The sequence below is a fragment of the Chiloscyllium punctatum genome, chromosome 9 (genome assembly GCF_047496795.1).
Source record: "Chiloscyllium punctatum isolate Juve2018m chromosome 9, sChiPun1.3, whole genome shotgun sequence".
Classification (NCBI taxonomy): domain Eukaryota; kingdom Metazoa; phylum Chordata; class Chondrichthyes; order Orectolobiformes; family Hemiscylliidae; genus Chiloscyllium; species Chiloscyllium punctatum.
Genome location: NC_092747.1, coordinates 23,694,739 through 23,714,855, shown reverse-complemented (window position 1 = coordinate 23,714,855; position 20,117 = coordinate 23,694,739). Strand labels below are relative to the sequence as shown.

At 40.3% G+C, this 20,117-nt stretch overlaps 1 protein-coding gene across 13 annotated transcripts in view; it reads left to right on the top strand.

Annotated features, from left to right (window-relative positions):
• The window catches only part of LOC140481199 (inositol polyphosphate-4-phosphatase type I A), a 203,901-nt gene that overhangs the window by 63,352 nt on the left and 120,432 nt on the right, over positions 1-20,117 (top strand). For 10 of the 13 annotated variants that reach the window (XM_072577026.1, XM_072577023.1, XM_072577022.1 and 7 more), the window contains one exon: positions 16,729-16,815. The exons of 2 other annotated variants lie outside the window; for them this stretch is intronic. The gene's annotated coding sequence lies outside the window, so the exon portion shown is untranslated. The remainder of the gene's footprint in view (positions 1-16,728; positions 16,816-20,117) is intronic. One more of the 13 variants, XM_072577014.1, reaches the window with a different exon arrangement.

Below are 20,117 nucleotides of genomic sequence, written 5' to 3'. Positions count from 1 at the left end.
CCTTTGTCAGCCCGAGCCTGGATATTAACCAAATCTTGTTGCATTTGGACATGGACTGCTTCAGTGTCTGAGGAATCGTGAATGGAGCTGAACATTGTGCAATCGTTGGCGAACATCCCCATTTCTGACCATATGATGGAGAATAGGTCATTGAAACAGTTGAAGATAGTTGGGCGTAGGACACTACCCTGAGGAACTCCTGCAGAGATGTCCTGGAGCTGAGATGACTGACCTCCAACAACCATGACCATCTTCCTATGTGTCAGGAATGACTCTAACCACCTGAGAGTTTGCCTCATGATACCCATCAATTCCAGTTTTGCTAAGGCTCCTTGATGGCACCCTCTGTTGAATGCAGTCTTGATGTCAAGGACTGTCCCTCACCTCCCCTCTGGAATTCAGCTCTTTTGTCCATATTTGGACCAAGGCTCTAATGAGGTCAGAAGCTGAGTGACCCTGGCAGAACCTAACTTAGCATCACTGAGCAGGTTATTGCTGAGCAGGTGCTGTTCGATGACACCTTCTGTCACTTTACTGATGATCGACAATAGACTGGGGCAGTAATTGGCTGGGTTGCATTTGTCCTGCTTTTTATGTACTTGGGCAATTTTCCACATTGTTGGGTAGATGCCACTGTTGTAACAAGCTTCCCCAAGCTTAGCTAGGGGAGTGGCAAGTTCTGGAGCACAAGTCTTCAGTACTGTTGCCGGAATGTTGTCAGGGTCTGTAGCCTTGTCTACTAGAGCCACCAGTGTAAACGGCTTGTGAGACCTTGTATTTTTTTAAAATTTGGAACAATAGAAGCAGCCTGAATAGTGTGGTCAAGTTGTCACAGAACCAGAATTTTCAGTTTAGTTTTTTTAGTTTTTCAGTAGTAGCAGTTGTTGCTGGGATCTCAGCAGAGTTGGAAGCTTCAGGAATCCAGTTAAAGTTGTTGTCACTTTTCTTTTCGTTGTGCTATTTTTGAACATTGCTTGGTTTCTAAAAAAAATGTAGAAACTAAAGTGCAAACTGGGTAAATGCTTGTTGTGAAAAATAGTATAATGTGGATTTTCTAGGAGAAAGTGAGGACTGCAGATGCTGGAGATCTGAGCTGAAAATGTGTTGCTGGAAAAACGCAGCAGGTCAGGCAGCATCCAAGGAGTAGGAGAATCGACATTTCGGGCATGAGCCCTTCTTCAGGAAAGAAGGGCTTTTGCCTGAAACGTCGATTCTCCTTCTCCTTGGATGCTGCCTGACCTGTGCTTTTCCAGCAACACATTTTCAGCTATAATGTGGATTTATCAAGAATCTAAAATTTAAAATCAAAAGTGGCATGCTTGCTGCTATATTACTACTTATTGTAGCTAACTTTTTAAAAAAGAAACTGCAGATTTTCCACATTAATACTGCAGCAGTGGATAATATAACAATCCATTTGTCCGTCCTTCCCTTTCAAAATATTAATGTGCTATGGTTGAAATAGTTTTGACAGCCTTTCTATGTTTGTGAAATGTCCAAGTGTTTGTTGAGAAGTGACTGTCCATCAGTCAATTGGCCAAAGATGATTACAGCTTCACTGTGGGAGAATCTGCTCTGGTTAAATGTTATTGGCTGTATTGTGAGGAAATAGTTGGGTCATGTTGATGTATATTTCATCTGAAAGCTGACATCACGCTATTGCTAAAGGCAAGGCAGGCAGAAGCTGATGGATTAGCTGCACTATGGAAGTGAAGTTTGCTTGTTACTTGGAGTGCACTAAATGGTTTGTGTACTGAAGGTAATGTAATTTGGTATGTTTAATCTGTAACACTTCTAAAACTTTTTAATGCATGTATTTGTGCATACTTTTAGGAGCTTAAGGAGGAAGTCATTCAATTTACTATGATTGTTTCATCATTCTGTCAGATTATATCTGACAATTCATCTGAATGCAATTTTCATATCTTTGCTCAGTAATCTTTGTCAATAATATACAGAAATCTACCATTCTAATTTCAGCAACTTCATTCTCGAAGTCTGTGCTTTCACAGCTCTCCAAACTGTTCTGTGGGTTGTCTGCCCTCTGAAGAAATTCCTGTTTTAAATTGCCTCCCTCTTACTCTGAGACTATAATCCAAATTTTCAATTTACCAGCAAGGGGAAGCGTCCTATGGGCATCAGTCCCGTCACACATTTTGTAATTTTGTAAGCTTTAGTGATGTTTTCAAAACTCTGGGATATATTTGTATTTGATGTTGATCCAAATGTTAGAATCACCTGCCTCTTAACTATAATTTTTGACCGTTAATTTTTATTGTAGCATTAAAGATCAATGGGGAGTTATGCTGATTTAGGTTTGTTTTTATATGGAGAATTTATCTTGAACATTTTAAACAATTTAGAAAGTATCTGTTGAGTGTGCAGTGATTGGGATGGAATATGAGAAGAATATCATTAAATTGTTACAATTCCAAAGGATTTCATTTGCCTCTGTCTGCACCAGCTATCCAAATGAGCATTTCACCAAGTGCCATGTTTGTGCCTTCTCCCTGAAGCCCTGCACGTTCTTCCTTTTATGATAACTATCCGGTTCCTTTGAATATCATGATTTAACCTGCTTCAACCATGGTCTCTGGCATTGGAATCAGATCCTAATCACTAACAGAACAGATCCTAATCACTAACACGGTAGCACAGTGGTTAGCACTGCTGCCTCATAGCACCAGAGACCTGGGTTCAATTCCTGCCTCAGGCGACTGACTGTGTGGAGTTTGCACATTCTCCCCGTGTCTGCGTGGGTTTCCTCCGGGTGCTCCGGTTTCCTCCCACAGTCCAAAGATGTGCAGGTCAGGTGAATTGGCCATGCTAAATTGCCCGTAGTGTGAGGTAAGGGGTAGATGTAGGGGTATGGGTGGGTTGCGCTTCGGCGGGACGGTGTGGACTTGTTGGGCCGAAGGGCCTGTTTCCACACTGTAAGTAATCTAATCTAATCTAATCTAATAACAGAATTATGCTCTCAAATTAAGTCATTTGTGCATTTGTTAGCTGGAAAATATTTTCTTCATACCCCTGATGCTTTTTGCCAATCACTTTAAATCTGGGTCTTGTTTATGGTCCTCTCAGCTCTGTCTTTGAGAAAATGAATTCCAGCTTTTCTAATCCATCTTTGTAACTGAAGTAATTTCATCCTTTGAACCATTCTTGTGAATCTTGGTTGCACTTTCAAATGCTTTGACATATTTTCAAAAGGACTGCAGCCAAATGAATTCCATGAGTCTATATTATGCTGAGGGCGTTATATTTATGTAAGAATGTTTCAGGATTAGAAGGCATTTGCAACAATTTTAAATAAAAACTACGTTAAAGCCTGGAGCCAAAGGCCAAGAATAGTGATCTGGAGTTAATTGGATAGCTTTCTCATTGTCAGGAGCCGGAACTGGCATGATAAACATTATGCTTTCCTTCTACACTGTTGATTTTGATTGAATAGAACTGGAATTTGCTGCATTCTCAGTGAATTAGGAATTATGATACAATACGAACAACCACATTTTAAAGCATTTTATTTACTGGCATAGCAATTTTTTTTTGAGAGTCATAGGGATGTACAGCATTGAAGCAGACCCTTCAGTCCAACTTGTCCATGCCGGCCAGATATCCTAAATTAATCTCGTCCCACTTGCCAGCACTTGGTCCATATCCCTCTAAATCCTTCCTATACATTGTCCCATCCAGATCCCTTTTAAATATTGTAATTGTACCAGCCTCATTTACTTCCTCTGGCAGCTCATTCCACACTTGCCCAACCCTCTGAAAAAGTTGCCCCTCTGGTCCCTTAAGTCTTCTCCCTCCCCTTAAATCAATGCCCTCTAGTTTGGATTCCATAACCCGGGGAAAAGGCCTTGGCTATTGACACTATCTATGCATTGCATGATTTTATCAACTTCTATAAGGTGACCCCTCAGCCTTTTGTGCTGCAGGGAAAATAGCCCCAGCCTATTCAGCCTCTCCCTATAACTCAAACCCTCCAACCCTGACAACATCCCTGTAAATCTTTTCTGAAACTTTCCTATTTCCTCTTTAATCAATCACGAGGATAACTTGCAACACGCTCATTACACCTTGTCACCATCTCGCTGCTCCTCTGCAAATTAAGTGAAATCTAAGAGACATTTTGTGCAAAAGGAATTCATCATTAAGTCATCTAATGGGTCATAATGTAACATGGCCCTATATTACGGGAAGTCAGATTTCAAGACTGATCTATCGCAAAAACACTGAGAAGAATGTTATTATTAGCCAGAAAGACTGTATAAGGTCTCAGTGATTGAGCACTTCAGTTGTGAAGCAATTGGAGATCAGAGTCAAAAGGTGTGGCGCTGCAAAAGCGCAGCTGGTCAGGCAGCATTAGAGGAGCATTCCTGATGATGAGTTATGCTTGATACGTTGACCCTCCTGCTCCTTGGGTGCTGCCTAATTGGCTGTGCTTTTCCAGCGTCACATTTCTTTGACTCAAAAAAAAAGGGACACAATACCAGGTTTGCAAGCAGGGAAAAGAAGTAGGAAAACAGAGGAAGGACATACTTTTAGAATTACCAAATAGGTCAGAATTGGGTTTAATCAGGTACATAAGGAAAGCTGGAATTGTAATGGAGTTGGTTAAGCACTTGTATGAATCAGAGAAAGAGACAAGTGCAGTAGTTACAAAAACTTAAATTACAGTTGAGGCAAATGGAGTTAGAAGATAAAGGCAAAGAAGAACCATCTCAGAAGAAAGAGAGAGCGCAAAGTACTCTGTGTGCATGGTTTGCATTTTGTATTGTTTGTAATATCTTTTTGCCTCTAGTTGTGACTATTCCAATGCATTCTGGCTGGTTTTCCACTTACCACCTTTTATTGCAATCATAAGTGCTTGAGTGTCTGGGTTTAAGCTAGGCAATTCAGATGTACTACAGCACACTTCCTTTAAGAATTCAGAAAGGGAGACCAAGCCCTTTGTCCCATTAAATCATGTGCCATGATATGGTTATGATGTCACAAGCATGTCCCTTTGAGGGTATATCGCATTATTGTTGTGAGACTTAACACCAGTTGCTGCAGTAAACCTCAATCTTGCTGTTCTCCTTCAAGGCACTCCTTAAAATCTGTCCCTGTTCAAGCTTTTGGGCAGGTAACCTAATATTTCCTTATGACATTCATTGTCATTGTTTTATAGTGCTTTTGAGAAGTCCTTTTGAGGGCTGTGAAATAAGTTGATTGACCGCACTGCTCCACATTAGAAATTTTATCTTAGCAGTACTCATTTAGCCTTTAGTTGTTTTGTCTTGGATAAAATGGACATGGAGGTAGGAGTTGAAAGCAGAAGACTGCAAGCATTCACACTGCCCACTATGATGTCACAGTTTTGGTCACAGGACGGGTAGCACAGTGGTTAGCACTGCTGCCTCACAGCGCCAGAGACCCGGGTTCAATTCCCGCCTCAGGCGACTGACTGACTGTGTGGAGTTTGCACGTTCTCCCCGTGTCTGCGTGGGTTTCCTCCGGGTGCTCCGGTTTCCTCCCACAGTCCAAAGATGTGCAGGTCAGGTGAATTGACCATGCTAAATTGCTCGTAGTGTTAGGTAAGGGGTAAATGTAGGGGTATGGGTGGGTTGCGCTTCGGCGGGGCGGTGTGGACTTGTTGGGCCGAAGGGCCTGTTTCCACACTAAGTAATCTAATCTAAAAAGGACATTTTGCTGTTCATTTGACTGATCCAGATGCCACTCTTTTGCTGGGAGTCTGCACATTTTTCATTAAACATCTGTCTTGACAGTTTATTTACAGATTGCTCTTGTATTTGGTCCTCTGAAGGCACTATTTTAACCCTCTTTCAGCAAATTCAATGTAAATCACCACCTAGAATTGTGTTGTGCATTGAGAATGGAAATTATAAGAACCGGGATATGTACCAAAATAATAATTTTCCTGAAAGTGTTCCTTTCACCATGCAGAAGGACATTAGATTTCCCTTGGATCTCTCCACCTTTCAGCCAGTAAGCCAGCAATCCTGAAAATGGAAAGGCAATGTTTCCAATTCACCTGACCTGCACATCTTTGGACTGTGGGAGGAAACCGGAGCACCCGGAGGAAACCCACGCAGACACTGGGAGAATGTGCAAACTCCACACAGTCAGTCAGTCGCCTGAGGTGGGAATTGAACCCGGGTCTCTGGCGCTGTGAGGCCGCAGTGCTAACCACCGTGCCACCAGTCCTGTGACCAAAACTGTGACATCATAGTGGGCAGTGTGAATGCTTGCAGTCTTCTGCTTTCAACTCCTACCTCCATGTCCACGGAAAACTTGGAGGTTTAGAGGATTCTGGACGTCCTGATACATAGGTCACAAGAAATTGCAAAAAGTACCAAGGATTAAGAAAGGAAATTGAATGATAGAATTTATTGCAAGGAGAATGGAATATAAAAATTGATGTTTTGCCACAGTTGTGTAGATCTTTGGGGACTTCTGTGGTGTAGTGTGTGTAGTTTTGGTCTCTCCTCTGAAGTAAGGATCCATGTGCACTAGAAGCAGTACAGGAATATTACCTTAATTGCTCTCTGGGAGTTATAATTTTATGAGGAAAGATTAGACTGTGTTGGGCCTGCATCTATTGATCTTCAGAAGACTGATATGCTGAGTAGATTTGACAGATTGGATTCTGAAAGTTTGGTTCCTTTTGTAGGAGGTGGTAGAACCTGGGAACATAGCTGCTCGCTTTTAAAGTAAGGGGTCTCCCATTTAAGACATTTTTTTCTTCTTTCCCAGTGAATAGTGGAGGCAGGGTAATGGAATATTTTTAGGGCAGAAGTAGTTGAGAATTGAAGGACGTCTGTATGGGTCAGACTGTGGAGTTGAGGCCAAAATCAGATCAGCCATGATCTCATTTGAATGTCAGGGCAGACTTGTGACCAACTCCTGTAAGTTTGTGTATGAACTCTGCACTCCCATCTGGCTGGAATAGACAGGGAACAGCAATGTTCATTATTAACTGAGTGACATGAGAGGTCTTGCCCTAGCAATGGCTGCAGGACTGTAGGTGAGGATGAAGGCTGTCCAGTCCAATCCAATATGGATCACAGCTGGGGATGATTCTGTCTGTCTTGGTGTTACCTTTTATCTGTTGTGCTCATTTCGAATGCAGCAGCAGTTGCCATTTTGTGCTCATTGGATCACTTTCTGACTGGGCCAGCTTGTGTTGGGTTCCAACAAAAGGTTAATTAGTGTTGCATCTGCTAATGCAGAATATTTCCAGTATGTTATCATCCTCTTTGTTCAAGTAGGTTAACCAAACGATGTGTTTTTGGGCTAGTAATCCAGAGGCATGGGACATACTATGGAGATGTTCAAAGCTCACCATGGTAGCTGTTTAGAGCTTAAATTCACTTCGTAAAAAAATCTGAAGTAAAATGCTAATTACAGGAGCCGATGGCCTAATGGTATCATTGCTAGGCTATTGGTCCAGAAATTCAGCTATGTTCTGGGGTTTCCGGTTTGAATCCTGCCATGTCAGTTGGTGAAAATTGAATTCAATAAATATCTGGAATTAAGAGTTGAAGGAAATCACTGCTGTTGGCAAAAAAACTCGTTTGGTTCACTTGTCATTCAGGGAAGGAAACCTGCCATCCCTACCTGGTCTTGCCTACATGTGGATCCACCGTATAACTCTTGACTGGCCTCTCTAAAATGGTCTATCAAGCCACTCAGTTGTAAAAGTCACTATAAAGTATCAATAAAGGAAGAAAACTGGACAGACAGTCAACCTAGGCATCAGAAACAATGGCTAAAACAACCCTGCAAATTCCTCATTACTAATGTCTGAATCTAATGCCAGTCTTACAGACTGGTTAAGTGACAGCCTGATATACTGTACAGATGTTGCCCTAGACATCACCATAGTTATGTCTGGGTATGTCCTGTCCCGCTAGCAGGACAGGGTCAGCAGAGGTGTGACATACTCATAACAGTCAGGAGGGAGTTGCCCTGAAATTTCTCAACATTGACAGTGGACCCCCATGAAGTCTCATGATATCAAGACAAACATGGGCAAAGAAATACCTTGCTGATTATCACATACCACATCCCTTGGCTGATGAATCAGTCCTATTGCATGTTGACCAACACTTGGAGGAAGCCCTTATAGTAGCAAGGACACAAAACATACTCTGGGTGGGGGATTTCAATGTTCACCATCAGGAGTAGCTTGGCAGCAGTACTGCTGATCAAGCTGGATCCTCCAGGACAAAGCTGCTAGACTGGGTCTGTGGGAGGTGGTGAGAGAATCAATAAGAGGAATATACATGACCTCATCCTTACCACAGATGCATTTGTCCATGACCATATTGGTAAGAGTGACCACTGCACAATCCTTGTGGAGACAAAGTCCCATTTTCACATTGAGAATCAGATGTATTGTTTGGCACTATTATCAAGCAAAATCTGACAACTTTTGAACAGATCTAACAAATCAAGAATGGGCATCCATGGGGCACTGAGGCCCATCAACAGAATCGTACTCCAACACAATTCTGCAACCTTGTGGCCCAGCACATTCCCCCAGTCTACCATTACCATCAAGCCAAAAGATCAACTGTGGCTCAATGGAGAATGCAGGGGGGAATGCCGGGAGCAGCATCAGGCATACCTAAAAATGGGGTGTCAGACTGATGCTACAAAACAGGACTACTTATGTACCAAACGGCAAAAGCAGCTGATAACAGACTGAACTAAGCAATTCTATAACGAACTGAACAGATCTAAGCTCTTCAGTACTGCTGCATCCAGTTGAGAATAATGATAGACAATTTAATATCTTCCTGGAGGAAGATGTTTCATGAATATCCACATCCTTGATGATGGAAGAGCTGAGCAAAGGAGAAGCCTTTAGCATTCAGAGTAGACTTCAGCCAGTAGTGCAGAGTGGATGATCCACCTTGGCCACCTCCAGAGATCCAAGCATCACAAATGCCAGTCTTCTACCAATTTGATTAACTCCATATAATATCAAGAAATGGTTGGAGGCACTAGATACTACACAGATTATGGATCTTGACAGCATTCTAGCAGTAATACTGAAGATGTGTACTCCAGAACTTAGAAATGTAGGAACAGAAGTAAGTCCCTCAAGCCTGTTCAGTGAGCTCATGGCTGATCTGTGGTCTAACTCTATATATCTGCCTTTGGCCCATGTCCTTTTTAATAGCTTTGAACAAAAAATTATCTGTCTCAGCATTCACTGCCATTTGTCTGTAGAACTGTTTCTTAACTTGCTACACCTAAGTTGTTCCAGTACGACCACAACATTGTTATTCGCTTAGTGTGGAATACTATCCATATATGTCCTGTAAGCAAAATTTGATTTGATTTATTATTGTCTCCTGTACCTCAGCACAGTGAAATGTTTTGCTTTGCACGCAATACAGGCAGATCATACCGTACAAAATGCATCAGGATAATAGAAAAGCGCAAAGAATACAATGTTACCCCTGCAGAAAAGGTGCACTAAGAACGAGGTCAACATTAAATTTAAAAATTGAGGTCCATTCAGAAATCTAAAACAGTTGAGAAGAAGCTGTTCCTGTTATCTATTGGTATGTGTGTTAAAGCCTTTTTATCTCCTGCCTGATGGAAGAGGTTGGAAGAAATTATAACCAGGGTGGGAGGGGGTCTTTTTATGTTGACTGTCTTCATGAGGCAGTGAGAAGTATAATTGGAGTCAGTGGATGCAAGGTTGGCTTGCATGATGTGTTATAAGTTGAAGGTGTGTACTGTACTTTTAAGAGAGTGAGCGCTGCCAAGCACCTAGCAGGCACAGAGTATGCTGGAAAATTTAAACATGTAATATTTGGTTGTGAAACAATCTGAGCTTGGTTGCTATGTTTTCACAACAATTCGCATTCAGCCAATCAGTTTAAGTTATGCCCCAAGATACTAAAACCCAATTGAATTTGAATTTTACTGTTTTGCCAACATCAAACTATTGAGATGATCCAATATTTTGGTGTATAAAAGCAGGCATTTTGGACAGTTAGCCAGAGCACCTTCTGCCATCGAATGACTGCTATTCAAAAACATTATCTCTGAAAGGTACTTTTTTCATATGAAACATCTTTGCAGCAGAAGACCAAAGGCGACCCAGGGAAAATCTACAGGGGACGATCGACACAGCTGGTTGGCTTTGAGCTGTAAATTTAATAGGGACTTTATCGGATCAGTATATTGTTATATAGTGGGAGGGAAATAAATCATTAAGACAAAGGGAGCTTATAGTTGTAGAAATCTTACGAGAGTATCCATCTCCACAACCATTTCAGACTGTGCATTCCATATTTCTGCCACTTGGTGGAAAAGATTTTTTTCTCTGATCTCTCTAAACCACTTTCTCTTTTTCTTTAAATTTATGCTGACTAGTTTTAGACGTATCTTCTATTCTTTCACTGTTGATGGGTCAAAACCCTGAGAACTCTCTTCCTCCACTCCTCACTAACAGCATTATGGGTATACCTACAGCATGTGGACTGCAGTGGTTCAAGAAGCCAGCTTGCTGCCACCTTCTCGAGGGGAATGATGGGCAGCTAATAAATGCTGATCCAACCAACAATGCCCATGTCTCTCAAGTGTATATTTTAGAAAAAAGTGTTCTTTTTATAATTTGAATCAAAGAATCCTTAGTGTGGAAGTAGGCCTTTTGACCCATTCAGACCACACTGCCCCTCCAAAGAGCATCCCACCCAGATCCACTCACTCAACCAATCGTTATGCACTGGCATTTACTATGGCTAATCCATCTAATCTAATTGTACAAAGCATAATCTGTTTAACTAATATCCTTGAGGGAGGAAAAGTTGCCATCCTTATGGGTCTGGCCTATACAGACCTCTAGACCCATGTAAATATGGGTGACTCTTAACTTCCTTCTGAAATGGCTGAGTACTCTGCTCAATTATTTCAAACAACCACAGAGAAAACCACTGTGGAAGTACAGGTGCCAAATGGACGTCACAAATTCGGAAATAGCATTGCGCAAATTCTGAGAACAAATATAAAGCATGTATCCTCTTGAATCAACACAACATCCCCCTTCTTTCAGAGAAGGTAAATTCCAAATTCCATTACTGGTTTCTTTGCTGAATGATACGTCTATTGTTGGGACAGTGATATGAGGAATGCACTGTCTTTCTCGTGTCCCACTACTCCACGCGACACAACATTAAATTTAATTGCGTTGTTTATTTTCTGATTGGTATAGAATGTTCAGATTCTAGCACATGTCAGCCAGTGTCCCCAATATCGGATCATGTCTCTGGAAGTTCGGCACATACAGCTTGCTCAGGGGACTCCAGCTGAGCAGGTCCTTGTTTTTTTTCTTTCAGCAGGTTTTACCAATGTAAAGTCCAAGCCTGCAAAGCAAAATTCAGAGTACCACTAAAATTCAGTCATAAAAAAATCGTGCTTTCCTTGAAGTGAATTCAAGCAACTATTTAGAATCATATGTTTTCCAAGAAATTAGTTTTTTTTTACAAGAAAGATCCTCGATCCTTATATTGACCTCTTGAAAAAGACAATCCTTCAAACTCAAATTCATAAAAAATGTTGAATACAAAACCATCCTAACAATATTATGCCAACTGTTTTTGACTTTTTCCCTTTTAGCTGAAATTAAGTTTCTGTATGCTCCTGGTTTTTGTAGATGTTTCCTTAGCTGTCTGTTCTAGAATGTTATTACACATCTCTGGAGAAAATGGGACTTGAACATCGGTCTCCTGGGAGACGCTACCAGTTCACAATATGAGCCCAAACCTGATCTTTACAATTTTACATTTCTCAATTTAAATCACACTCTCTACTTACTAAATGCGATGGAATACTAAATCGGTATGTGCAATTCCAAGTGGTACTTCAGTGGGCCAATGCACCGTGCAGATTAAAATGAAACTACATGACTAAAACTCACATTCAGCCTATGATCTGTTGCCTTGACTAATGCAGCAATTTGAGCAGTTTATTGGGTTTAATATAACTCTGATATTGTGTTCAGTAAAATATGTTAGAAGACATATGTCAGATGAGGGAAGATGTTGTCAAATAACCTGTAAGTAGTTACGCAAGTTTGAATATCAAGATTATGTCAAATATGAAGTGCTGCTATTCCTGTAGAACTGTATTGCATTGTTTGTTAGTGTCATCCATAGCTCAACTGATAACATTCTTGAGTCTCAATGTGGTGAGTTCAATCCTGCAGAAAGATGAGGACAGCACACTGAGAGGTGCAATACTGAGAGGTTTTTTTTTAAGATCACTTGTGGGATGTAGGTGCTGCTGGCTGGGCCAGCATTTATTGCTCATCCCAGTTTAGCTTGAGAAGGTGGTTGTGAGTTGCTTCCTTGAATCATTTGAAGTCCATGCTCTACAGATTCACAGGATTTGGACCAGTGACAGTCAAGGAATGATGAAGTATTTCTAAGTATGATGGTGAGTGGTCTGGAGGGGAACGTGCAGGGGATGCTGTTCCCAAGCATCTGCAGACTTCCTTTCTAGATGGTAGCAGCCATGAATTTGGAATATAGTTTCTAAGAATCTTTGAATTTCTGGACTGCATCTTCAGGATATTACACGTTTTAACTGAGTGTCGGTAGTAGGGGGAGCAGATGTTTGTGGATATGGAGCCTATCAAATGGGCTGCTTTCTCATGGATGGAGTAAAGCTTCATAAGTGTTGTTGGAGCTGCACTGTCCAAGCAAATGGGGAGTATTCAGTCATACTTCTCTCTTGAACCTTTGTAGATGGTGAGCAATCTTGGGGGAGTCAGGAGGTGAGTGAGTAAGTGCAGTATTCCTAACCTCTGGCCTGCTCTTATAGCTAACTATGTATTTATATGGTGAGTTCAGTCCACTTTCTGGTGAATGGTAACGCCAAGGATGTTAAGAGTGGAGTGATCAGTGCTGCACGAGAAAAAGTGCAATATGAGATCAGTCCCCTCTGCTAAATCTGTTGTCTGCCACCTCAAGGGAAATGTAAAAGATATAAGTTTGCTCACTGAACTGGAAGGTTCATTTCCAGACGCTTCGTCACCCTACTAGGTAACATCTACAGTGGACCTCTGGACGAAGCACTGCTGATAATTCCTGCTTTCTGTGTATATGCTTGGGTTTTTTTGGGTTGGTGATGTCATTTCCTGTTCTTCTCAAGGGGTGGTAGATGGGGTCTAACTGTGTTTGTTGATAGAGCTCCGGTTGGAGCTTTATCAAACTGGAACTATCAACAAACACATCGAGTTAGATCCCATCTACCACCCTCTGAGAAAAACAACAGAAAATGACATCACCAACCCAAAGAAACCCAAGCATATACATAGAAAGCAGGAAATATCAGCAGTGCTTCATCCAGAGGCCCACTGAAGATGTTACCTAGTAGGGTGACGAAGCTTAAGGAAATGAACTTTCTAGCTCAGCGAGCAAACCTACAACGAGAACCTCAACCTGAGCTACAAAGCTTCTCAAAACTTGCTAAAATGTAAAATAACCCATTCCGTTATTTTGTCCCTGTTGTTAAGGCCAAGATTTACCCATCAGTCAACATAACTCAAAAGGATGTGGTCATGATCACATTGTTGTTTTGCAAGAATTTTGTAGGTGCAAATTGGCTGCTTTATTTCCTATATTACATCACTTCTCAAGTACAGAATAAGATGTAAAATATTCGGGCCATCTGGTGATTATGAAAAGTACTATATAAGTGCAATTGAGCCAGGAGGCCTAGTTTCAAGTCACACTTGCTGTAGAGGTACATAATGACATTGTTGAGCACTTGGAAATTTATCTATAGATGCAAGAAATTTCTTAATGTTAGGTCACACATTAGCCATTGAAAGGCAGGAAAAGTCTTCAGCTAAAGGCAAAATACTATGGATGTTGGAAATCTTAAAGAATTGAATGCTTGAGAAACTCTGTGTCTGGCAGCATCTGTGGAGCAAGAAAGACTGTTAATATTTAGTTCATGGTATGACTCTCCAAAACTGAGAGGTGTTGGAAAATATCGTTTCGATATAAAGAGTCCTGAGCTGCATGGCACATTAACCTATCCCAGGGCCATTTCTATGCTATTGTATTGACTTAAAGAGAAAATCTACATTACTGATTTGCCACCAAGCTTTTCCAAGGCCCTGTATGCACAGCTAATTTCATTGAAGTACAGTTATTGCTATTATATAAACAAGTGCAGTGGTCAATTTCTACTCCAGGCTCTACAGATAACAATAAAAGGTATATCTACTTTTGGTAATATTTGTTAAAAATGTTGGCCAGGCCGTCTGAATATAGAAAGGTGGCCTTGGAATGCAAATCTTTATTTCTTTCGTTAACAATTTAAACTATGTTGAGATTAAACCGTAAGAGAACTTAAGCAATGGATTGTGCTAAATTCGCCTTAATGCTGAATTAGGTTAATTAGCAAATAGATTTCTTCTAGCTCGAAATAGATAATCTATTAATGGATTTTGTTAATTTGCACAAATTAGGCTGATCTGAAAATGGACTTTCTCTACTATAGATTGCTCAAGTAGATATGCAAAATACCTTGACTTTTATATATAGATATAATCATACAGATATTAGGGAGTATTTAAGAGCTGAAGGCAGTCCAAGAGAGAACTGATATTGGGAAGAATGGGGTTATATTTCAAATTGTGCAAAATTTGAGAAATGTGGTCTCAGAGTCATACAGCACAATAGGTATTTGCAGGTATGCAATATTGTAAGATTGTCACAGGAAAACTACTTTAATTGTACCTGTCTAAACAAGTCATCTAAACCTAATTTTTGTAAACAGTGACTGACTGCTTGCTAATACTTAGACTATTCACACTCTTCTGATATAAACTTTAGACAACGAATAGACTTTCAAACTGTGATTCACACTGCGTGCAATGCAATGAAATTGGAATAAAACAAAGTGCTGGAGAAGTCTGCAAAGATCTATGGAGAAAAAACAATTGAATTGACATTTTGAGTTCTGTGACAATTTGTCATAACTTTCTGGAGCATAAACAGTGTGCTTATTTAGTTGAATGTCTGCAATTTTTGTAAGAAGTGTTTCAGAGATGATTTTGTTTGGGAGTTAAAGCTAAATTAGATTGTGTTCAGTGAACCCCAAAAGTAGTGATAACCCATTTCCTTCATTGGGTCAAAGAAGAAATTGTTTGAGACAGAATTAACAAAAGATCCATTTGAGAACAGTCCTGTGTAGGTTATGTTATGGAGATGATCCTTAAAGATTATGTAGTTTCAGATTGTCTGGATATTTGCTGAAAGAATTGATTGCAGTTTGGACTGTGTGTGGTTTACAGCTCATAGAATTTAGCAAAATTATAATTAAATGCATCTACACCGTAAGCTGAGTTTATACTAAAACAAAACATCATCATTGATCATGGAAAGCAGGTAAAATTTAATCTTAGTTCAATTTTAAGGGAAAGCAACAACTTAAAGAATGCCTAGGTTGAAAATAATGGGCGAATCTACATTGGTGTTGCACAGTCTAGTACCAAAGAAGGCAACATGGAGATTAATTTAGAAGTGCTGTAAAAGTAACCAGATTAAGTTGATAAGAGGACTAGCTGGAGTTGGGTGTTCTTCAGTGAACAATGGCAGCAAAGTATTTGGAAGTATCTTAGAAGACCATTTTGTATGGGGTAGGAGTCGGGCCAGAAGAGTAATCCTGAGTAGATAGGCTGTAGTGTTAACTTATTTGCTATTTATGCAGTGAAGCTTGTATGTTGTGTTTTTAAAAGAAATGCCCTGTGGCATAATTCCAGTGGTTAGAATGAGGTGTTCAAACTTTTTTTTAAAATGGTCGCTAAATGGATGGAATAAACTTCACTCAGATGTTGGTGAGTCAATTATCTGTACTTTCTCTACCTGAACTGTAAACTGTAGCATTTTTATGATTTTTTTTTGAATATAGGTATTAGTAGCAAACCCAATATTGCTCATCCTTGATTGACATTCAGTCGAGTTGCTGGTTCGGCCATTTCAGATGACAGAGTTGGCATTGCTGAGAGTCTAGAGTTGCATGTAGGACGGATCAGGCAATAATGGCAAATTTTCTTCCCAAAAGAATATTTTAAAGACTCATTAGTTCATTATTTTGATTTTTTTTTGGTCACCAATATTGAGACTAGTTTTATATTCCAGTAATTGAATTCAGATTCCACAAGTGGTCATGACGTGATTAGAACGGACATCACCATTGAAATAGTGCACAGAACTATTCACACAGATACTAGGCATCTGGAACAAACAGGAATTATTGGAGAAACAGTGGGTCTGGGAGCATTTGTGGAGATAAGTGTTCATGTTTAGAGTCCAGTGACCCTTTCCTGTTTTCTCAATTTTAGTCCACCGGATTGGATTTTATACTAAAGTACATGGGTGGTGTGCCTGACTATTATTCAGTGACTGTTGAAGGTTTCCGGCACATGTCAAATTGTGTGAAGCTCAAAATTCAAATATTGTCTTAAGTGTGAGTTTAGCTTTTACTTTAATTAGCAGAAAAACCCAGAGCTAAAGCTTAGCAAAGATATGCTGGCCAACAGTGTGAAATGCTAAATATCTTCAAGCAAGGTGAGAGAATTTGGAGCAGTGTGAATCTGCCTTAATCTTAATATTTGAGAAAAAATGTTTCAACAGAAAATTAGTTTCAGGCTTTAAGTTTCCATTTTCTTTCTTTCTCCTTAAGGTGAAACAATGAAGTAGCAATACTGTTTTAAGACAAAGAAATGCAGAGCTGACATTAAATGATGCCAGCAAATCAACCTTGCTGTACGTAAGTAGCAGAAGTGTAAACTAAGCATTTGTGTGTAACCACTTCATGAATTTGTTAAGCTGCTACCGTTTTCAAGTCTGTGTAGATTGGTGCTTTTGCTGTTCAGAGATATTTAACCTAATATGTTTTGGATACTGATTTTGTTGACCTGTGTTGCTGGAACAAATACACTCCTATGAATTTGTCAACTTAGTTCCTAGTATTAAACTAGATAATTATAGATCTTTCTTCATTTTTGATTTACTACCATATTTCCCTTACCCATTGTTGCTCATCTTGGAGTTTGGATCAACTTTGCATGTGTTGATGGAACTATTGCATGGTAAAATTGACTTTGACATTTCACTGTATAGGATGTTTTCTAATGGATGTATGTTTGCTTGCCGAGCTGGAAGGTTCATTCTCCGATGTTTCATCACTACACTAGGTAACATCATCAGTAAACCTCCGGTGAAGCACTGGTGTTACCCACTTTTTGTGTTTAGGTTTCCTTGGGTTGCTGGTGTCATTTTCTACAGTGATGTCAATTCCTGTTCTAACACAAATAAAAAGCGGTCGTAACACCAGTGCTTCACCGGAGGCCCACTGAAGATATTACCTAGTATGGTGATGAAACGTCTGAAAACGAACCTTCCAGCTCAGCGAGCAAACTTACATCCAGGACCTTAGCCTGAGCTACAAATCTTCTCACAACTAGCTGATGTTTTCTAATCACTAAAATGTTGAAGGTGAGTATCTTTATTATGAGAGTACTACTTTAAACTTTCACCTTATGGTTCCTTCTTCCCTTGCCTTTCCTCATACTATTCAGCCCATTCTCATTCCATCCTGTTTTCCATTGCATTTTGCTCATGCCATCTATTTTCACTGTGTTTTATAAATACAATGCAAACCACACACCTCCCAAATCCCTCCAACCAGTATAGCTCTTTTGCATGCTCTAATTTGAACAGAACAATACATGGCTGATATATTTCAAAGTAAGAGACTTATTAGGATCATAGAAAGTAGTTGACCAGAAACTCATTTGGCCCACCATGCGTATGCTGACACTTTGAAGGAGCTGTATATTAGTTCCATTTCCTTGCTTTTCCTAGCCCTGTTTGTTTCTCCGTTGAGGGGTTATCTAGTTCCTTTTTGAAAATTGCAATTGATTCAGTTTCCACAACACTTCCAGACACCATTCCAAGTCATCGTACTTGTGTGCAGTTTTTCTTCCTTGTGTTCTTCTGCCAATTGCCTTAAAATTGACAGCGGGTTATCAGTGTTTATGCCTCTGGAGACCATTTCTTCTTCTTTGCTCTATCAAAACTCTGAAGTTCACTAGTCTCTGTATAGTTGAAGACCTTGGTCTCTGGTAACTGGTGTATTATAAAGACTTGGGGAAATATCTTTCAGGGGCTTGAATGACATAATTTGCAATGAGAAATCTGAAGGAATCCCAAGTACTCCAGTAAGACTTCTCATACTGTCAGGAGCAACTATGTTCCAGGCATTGTGATCTTTTTAAATTCCTGTTAACATGGATTATTGCATAACACTCTTATTAACACCAAAGTTCAATATATATATATATATCTCCTACTCATAGTATGGAAACAGACCCTTCTATCTAACTTGTCCATGTCAACCAAGTTTCCCAAACTAAAACTTGTCCACTTGCCTGCATTTGGCCCATTATCCCTCTAAACCTTTCCTATTCATATATCTATCCAAAAGTCTTTTAAGTATTGTAACTGTACCTGCATCTACCACTTCTGGCGGTTCATTCCACATATGAACCACCTTGTGTGAAAATGTTGCCTCTCAGGTCCCTTTGTAAATCTTTGTTCTCTCACCTTAAAAATATGCCCACTAGTTTCAACTCTGTCATCCTAGGGAAAAGACCTTTTTGCTTTTTACCGTACCTATGCCTCTTATGATTTAGTAAACCTCTACGGTCATCTCTCACAGCCTCTTATGTTCCAGTTAAGAAAAAATCTCAGCTTATCCTTATAACTCCAACCCTGCAGTCCCAGCAACATCTTGGTAAATCTTTTCTGAACCCTCTCTAATTTAATAATATCCTTTCTATAGCAGCGTGACCAAAACTGCACATAGTACTCTAAAACATCCATCCATATCCTGTACAACCTCAACATGGTGTCCCAACTCCTATATTCAGTGGTCTGAGCAGTGAAGGCACGCGTGCTAACTGTAGTCTTAACCACCCTGTCTACTTATGCAAGTTTCAAAGAGCTCTGTACCTTATCCCCTTGGTGTCTCTGTTCAACAACATTGCCCAGGGCAGTACTATTAACTGTCTAAGCCCTGCCCTTTGTTTCTGCCAAAACGCAATACCTTGCATTTAACCAAATTAAACTCCAATTGCCACTCTTCAGTCTGTTGGCCCAATTAATCAAGATTTCTTTATGACCTTAGATAACCTTCTTCACTGTTGACTATGACACCAATTTTGATGTCGTCCGCAAATTTACTAACCATGCCTCATAAATTCTAATTCAAGTCGTTCATATAAATGAGAAATAAAAGTTGACCCTGCATCAATCCCTGCCGAGCACTGCTGTTCACAGGTTTCCACTCCAAAAAACAACCCTCCACCACCACCCTCTGCTGCAAGGAAGCAAGATGTTGACAATTTCTGACATAAAGGTCGGAGTGGGTACCTGGTAATTTGAGTGTGCTGCTTGCTCTTGGTATTACTGTCTTGGGCAGCCCAGGACAACATTCCAGTGGACACTGCAGCCGAATGCATTCCTTCATCCACAGATACGGGTGTCCAAAGCCTGTGTGCTTTAAAATTGAACTTTGGGGTGCACCAGCAGCTGGCATTGATATGATGGGCCCTAACGCTATTGTGGGTTTACATGCAGAATAGGCACTGCCATGTTTCGAGAAGGTGGCTCAGCACCACTTCTTCGAGGAAAACTTGGAGTGGGCGATAAATGTTGGCCCAGTGCCACCCACGTTCCCTGCAGCTGGAGCAGCTGGCATTTTTGTGCTGCTCAGGAAAATGGATAGGCAAATACTAAAGAGAGCTGTAATTATGGTTGCCTTTAATCTGCATATAGATTGGGAAAGTCAAATTGGTAATAATACTGTAGAGGAGGAATTACTGGACTCTGAATGGAATGGTTTTCTGGATCAATATGTTGAAGAACCAACCAGAAAACAGGCCATCTCAGACTGACTATTGTTTAATAAGAATGGCATAATAGACAATCTAGCTTTGAGAGACCACTCAAGGAGGGGCAACTGTAATATGATAGAATTCTTCATTAAGATGGAGAGTGATATTGTTG